The sequence below is a fragment of the Cyprinus carpio genome, unplaced genomic scaffold (assembly GCF_018340385.1).
Source record: "Cyprinus carpio isolate SPL01 unplaced genomic scaffold, ASM1834038v1 S000006615, whole genome shotgun sequence".
In the NCBI taxonomy this organism is placed as follows: Eukaryota; Metazoa; Chordata; class Actinopteri; order Cypriniformes; family Cyprinidae; genus Cyprinus; species Cyprinus carpio.
The window spans coordinates 615,641-622,266 of NW_024879254.1; the positions used below are offsets into that span (position 1 = coordinate 615,641).

Consider the following 6,626-nt stretch of genomic DNA (forward strand, 5'->3'; position numbering starts at 1 on the left):
AAAACACCGTTTGACTAACGGTGCCACAATGACAACAAAGGTATAACTATGTTTTTTGGACATAAGCCAATGGCATTCTTGGTGAAAGTACCCGTAGGAGGGAGTAAAAGGAGTGAATAAAATAAACACTACGCCTGTAACCTGGTGTCCCGCAGCACTATTGCGGGATCCAACAACACATGGTATTACCACAGTTACTTGTAGGGATGTGTCGATAACCCGTTAAAGGGTACTACAGTACCCACGAGTTCCTATGTGTAAAGCATTTTAGTTGAACCTTTGATCTAGTGCGAACACGACAAGTGTGAGAGTGGAACATAGGAAAGGACGCGCGTCGGCAAGCAAGCAGGCGGCGGCTCAAGAGGTTTAATCAAGTAACAATGGAAGCAGGCGAACCGCCGCGCGATATTATCAGCGACGTCTAGACGACGATTAATCGTAATGATATGACACTTCACCGAGCTGTACGGGTTAGTGCGCGAGACACATAAAAATAAGACCCAGAATCTTACCTTTTAAATGGCAGCTGAAAGGTAAAACTTCAGCTTAGGGAGTCGGCATAGCTCCCGGTAACAGTGATTTGTAAATGATATCACGCGCGAAAACAAAGGCGGCGAGTGCAGCGGCTAATAGTCGGCGAGGAGTGGGTTGATGTCGGCGGTCTCAGAGTAGGAATAAGAATCTCAAAAAAGAGCAACCAAATTCGCAGGAAAGCGCCGCAATCACCACCGGTCTTCCCGGACGCCATGCCTGAAACGACGCCGACGGATCCCAAAACTGATTACAATAAAGCACCGCCTCCAGCCTCTAACAGCCGCACGTAGCAGCGGACAGGCCTCACTTAAACGCCGGGAAGGGAAACAGCGACACCTGGCGGTTGCATTTCAAAACTGCACCCGCTCAACAAGTCCTGAAGCTTTCACTACTGGAGTCTCCTCCACGGGATTCAATCATGTACCATGCTTTAGGTCATAATGTGTGACTGGAAGAGCTCTGGAGTGTACGCTACCAAATTATTTACCATCTGACACCAGTATGTTCCTTTGTACTGCACAGTCAAATGATACCACTGGCTAATCTAGAGTCTAAAGGATCGATTTACCATGATTAAAAAAACACAGTACATTTCTACATCCCATTGACTAGGAAATCGCATTCAAATCGGGATCATCTTGCAGGTGTATTTATCCAGTCTTATAAAGGACTGTGATTGCGAGCGACGCGACACAGTCGCAGCCACCAAGCGGGGATTCTCGCGCTTACGATGAACTCTAGTTAGTACAGATAAGTGATGAAAAGGATTACCTAACAAATAAAGAAAAACTTAAATAGTGATAGTGTGGTCTGCAATAGATCAAAGACTCGGAGCATCACGCTCAGGGATCGGCTATATCGAAGCACCTATAGATACAACACTATAAAAGTGCTTTAAGAGAGCTAAAATTGTGAATAAAATAATTTATCGAACAATAAAATGTCTTCGCGCTTTTGTTTATGACCTTACAAAAAGGAGCCGCCGAACAACGTGCATCATCTGCAGTTATCTTCATCAGGTAAATTAAATGTCCGGGCCCATTTATTTATTCGTTCTGCTAAACAAAAAATAATGCCGCTTCAACAAAATTGACACTTTGCGAAGCGAAGTACCTTGGATACCTGCCATGTTCCTTCTCAAACCCCACTACTTCCGATCATGCTGGACTCCGTATTTTCTTCCCTTCCACCTTCCTTGGCACAATTTGTCCCCCCAGGGTTCGGGAGTTGGATTTCTTGAATAGAACACATTTAAACAGTGTCAACAAGTAAAAATTTAATTTATGTCTCATCGATATTGATTTTCAGGGTTTCTGAAGGTGAATTTTATAAAGGTGAATTTAAGACTTTTCAAGACCGAGTAAAGAGGTTTTAAGTAATAAACTGAATGGGACACAATATGGTCTCTAAATGTAAATGTCTTGTTAGCAAAGCTTAAAAGTTATAAAAAATAAATAAATAAAAAACAGATCTCTAATTTATATATTAGTTGTACCTTCTAAACATGCTGCAAAAATTGATGCTTTCTCTATATTTGTCGCTTTTCGAATGCAAACTGTCAGAGATTCTTAAATCAAGATATATTTACTTGAGAAGCAAAATGACGTCTTTATGAAAAAAATTATCAAAATGAATAGAATTTACGATTGAAACAAGAACAAACATCTGCCAGTGGCCTCAAGACATTGTTTAGATTATGTATCTTAAGATTCATCAGAACTCAACTTAATTCAAATAGAAAACTAGTTTTTAGACCCCATTGACATATTTGTTCGTTTTAATCATAAACTCGATTTTGTTCAATTCAGCGAACGGACTTCATATCCTCAGTTGCATCTTCAAGTAAAGAGTATCTTGATTTGTAAGGTTTTTGATATTTATAGTGCAATACAAAAACAATGCTGAGGAAAGAATCTAAGTACCATGATTTTTAATTTAAGACATTCTATGCTCAGATTTAACACCTTAAAAACCTAAAAGCACTCCAATTGGTAACATTTAAAAAGATCGGCCGAATCCCGCAGGAAAAAGCGGTTGTATATGCACTCGACTATTTATGTTGTAAAACGTACATGTACACCAAAATATTACCAAATCTTTTCTTTGAAACTCTCTAATCGCTTATCTGCTAGTTTAGGCTTGTAAACCCATTAAAACTACCATGGAAAAATCTTCTATAATGTTAGTTTCCGTCCTTCAAGCATTGTATCCTATTATAAACAGTATGTTAAAAAAGCACTCTAGTGGAGAAACCCTACAGTAAATAAGCTGAAGGGTGGGCGACGAGGTTGCATAATCTGTTGTTAATAGGATCAAAGATCATTTTACATTTCAAATTGTATTTAACTTAACTTTATGTAGAGAGCATGTAGTTAGCAGTAAACCACACAAAGTTCAGCATGTCTCGCGCTTAATACTGACAAAGTGTTGTAAAATGATTTAACCAGGATAGATTGCATAATAGTCAAATGTTCCTGACATGTGGACAACCCCATAAGCCAAACGGCTTCAAATTGTGTGCATTTCCTTCTAAATATCAGGGAAGCCTGAACCAGAGTCGCTGGTTCCGATGTTGTGTCATTTCATTAAATGGATTAAGTGAAGCCAATATGGAACAGGACAATGTTGCTTGTAACAACACACATATCAGCGAAGATTGGAGCACGGCGTTGCGCGTTTCTTCCCAAACATCCTGCGCCAGCGATCGGGACCAGCACATTGAAGAGACAGCAAAACCTAAAAGGAAAACCAAACAAACAGTCACCACTAGGCCTGCTGGCATCATCGCTCGTTCAATCGACAGCTAATCCAAGGCCGAGTCGTTCAGTCCGCTCTGTCGGTTGAAAAGAGTCGGACCGACGCCCATAAATCAGCTTCCGCAAGGTCGCCAGACAACAGAAGTTTGACAAAACAACTATAACGACTTCATCCGGGAGGAAAGCAAGCCTATTTCTACACAGGGAATTTCCTAAGATCTTATGATGGATTGAGGGGTAGTTTCATTTCATACCCCCTATAAACCCCCAACGTGACCGCTTCAAGCTTAGGGAATTCTGCAGCCATTGGCCACTTTTTGTAGTGCGACACACAAAACGACACAATGTAGCTGTTTCTGAGAACGCTCGGACCCTGCTGTTGTTGGAGACATTTGCAGAGATCAGTACAGACGGCTCAGAGGAAAGCCACGAGACAACAACAAAAAACACAGAGTCACATGGGTGGTGGTCTGTTTAACTCAAACAGTATGGAAAGAGCGCCCCACCTCTAAGATGTGGAATTCCCGGTGCAAGGCCGTTTATTACTCCTCAATAGCTGTGCTTTTTGTCTGGGGTTTACGGCTTCGCTCGTTCACTCAAGCCAGCTGCTTCAAGGACAGGCCTGGCTGGCCTTCTGCTGAGACATTCTCGTTGAGAAGGAGCGTCTGAAACCACACTGCGTCCAGAGTCACCTGCCAGAGAACCTGATTCGGACCACGGAAGCACAGGTCCTACACTTGACATGTAGACAAGCCAGTGCTAAAATGCTACTTGGGGTGGGACACTAGAAGCCAGGTAATGCGGAGGTCTACTTTTCACACCGTCACGAACCAGCACATCTATGAATCCCTCATAGATTGCACAATATGACAAACGTAATTTTATAGCAGTAAGAACACCACGAATTGAAATCGACACATACTTCGTGGCCACTAACATCCTCAGATGAGTTACCCATTTGATAGTACCTATCTAGTCCGAGGTGTCAAACCCACAGACTTCCAACTTGCTGCATTGTGTCCTTAACATGAGCTACGGTAACTAAAGGCAAGCGCGAAATTAGCCCTGTTGCATAGTGTCCCCTGTCACTGCCACACACACAGATGTTATATTAAAAGAGCATTTTTTAGTTTTAATACTGCACCATTTTAAATAATGCCACAAATCTAGTCAAAAAATAGTATGAAAATACATAAGGCCAGTTCCTCCTGAACAAGTCTCTATAAGTGCCAAACAATATATGATAAAAACACTGTACATATCACCAAGATGTACTAAAAAACAAAACTATATAGCTTTTCTATGTTGAAAGCATTATTTTTAGCAAAATTAAAATAATTTTGCAGTTCTGCAGTCTTTCTACTGGTGTTAGTTTGCCTGCATGTAATAAAGCAGTTTGTTCATATTAAATGACATGAAACCTACTTGTACTTGACGAATAACATTGGCCATTCGTTTGCTGCAGCCATCTTCACCTTTAATCGATTCATTCGCAACACCATCTGCGATTATAACGAAAATCTTGGGGAGATTCGTATTATCAGGTCCAAGAACAATGGGATTGTTACTGCAAAAAGAAATAGGCATTAAAGTCAAATCACAAACCTGCATTTAAAACTCCCAGTGTTCACATCAGCTAACAGACATTCACCTTTCAATGAGGTCACAGAGATAGTTGAACGTGTGGACAGCTTCCTCTTTATCCTCATTGAGTGGCAGCCAGGACAGCCAGTGAGGGAGGATCTCATTGACATTGACGCACTCTGGGCGGTACTTCATGACTTTGGCCACAGCAGAGATGCAGTTCTCAGTGGCGTTGACATTTTCTTTAGCTCTGGAGTCTGGAGCCTGGATCACTCCAACAAGCAGAGGGACAGCCTCTGGAAAACACATCACAGCACGCATATAATGTAAATAATGTAATATAATACATGCATTTAAAATTAACAATCATAATAACTACTGTACAATGCAGAATTTCATGGATTTGGGCAAATTTGGGATGAACAAAATCAAGCTCAAAAAAATCTGCTACTGAAATAAGTCTGCATGCAGAATTTTAAATTTCATTTGATTATTAGAAGATGAAAAACTGTTCATGTTTCATGCCTTTTATTACCATCATTTTTGATAATTTGTAGTAAACCATAAATCCAGAAGAAAATTTATGATCCAGATGAATATAAGTTTCATTAACAGGTTTCATGATTTCACTTAGACATGCTTTGATTACTAACATTTAATTTAACCATAAAAACAAAATCCAGAATAATAGTAAATAGAAAAAGTAATAAAGATTTATTACATTTTACAAGTTTCATGATTAATACATTAGAAATGCTTTTGATTACTAAAAACCACATGATTTGATATTTTATTAATGTGAAATTTATTGATTAGTGTAATATTATTTGAGATATCATTCATGTCAAATGTATTAATTAGTGTTAGGGATGCACAAACTTGCATGTGCTTAAGTTGTGCTGGCAATATATCACGTCAGCAGCTTGTGAGTTGTTCGCTTGAAGTGGCGCTGTGCAGACTAGTCGGTGTTTGCCATCAAAGTACAGCGAGAGCGATTTGTCTGTTCTCTAGTAAATTTAATAAAAATAACAAACATCACACTTATAAATATATATTTATAAAATAATTATATACCACCGATTAATAACATACCCACCCGCACGCTTATTCTCTACAGGTAAGCTTTCAAAACGAAAGTATCTAAAACACGTTATGTATTGTAACGCTTATCCTCTTCTCCAGCAGCAGGTGGCGACAACTGCCCGTTTTAAAAAAAACAAAAAAAAATTATGTAATTGCCAAAGCTGCTGACGGTTTTATTGCCATCATTTCATTCAGCTAGATTCCCAATAGTGAAACAATTCTTTATTAATTGCTACACTGACTTTCCATTTTTTTTTTTTTTTTTTGCTTCAAATTAATATAAAAACCAAAAAAAGAATTTGACCTAAAACTGATTATAACACGCCCTAAACTGTAACTTTTTGTTAAACTTTTTTTTTTAATAACTTTAGTCATTTCCATGTTTTGAATGAATTAGGAGAGTACATGCTTTTTTTTTTTTTTTGGATTACCAAAATTTTTTATTTACCATAATAATAATGATTTTTTTTTTTTTTTGTTTTGTTTTTTTAACTTAAATATTTTAAACTATATTTAGCAAGAGCTTCATTTATTATACAAGGTTTTTCGATTTCTAAAAAAAAATTGAAATTACAACTGGACCCCAGGGGGGTGAAAAGGGAAAAATTAACTGAATTTCTGATAAAAAGTAAAACCAAAACAACTTGTTTCACAGGTTTCTTTTCAAAA

General features: G+C 38.5%; 1 pseudogene; it reads right to left on the reverse strand.

Moving 5' to 3' along the window:
• Window positions 1–4,644: 4,644 nt before the first annotated feature.
• Window positions 4,645–6,626, reverse strand: part of LOC122144183 — a 27,262-nt pseudogene continuing 25,280 nt past the window's right edge.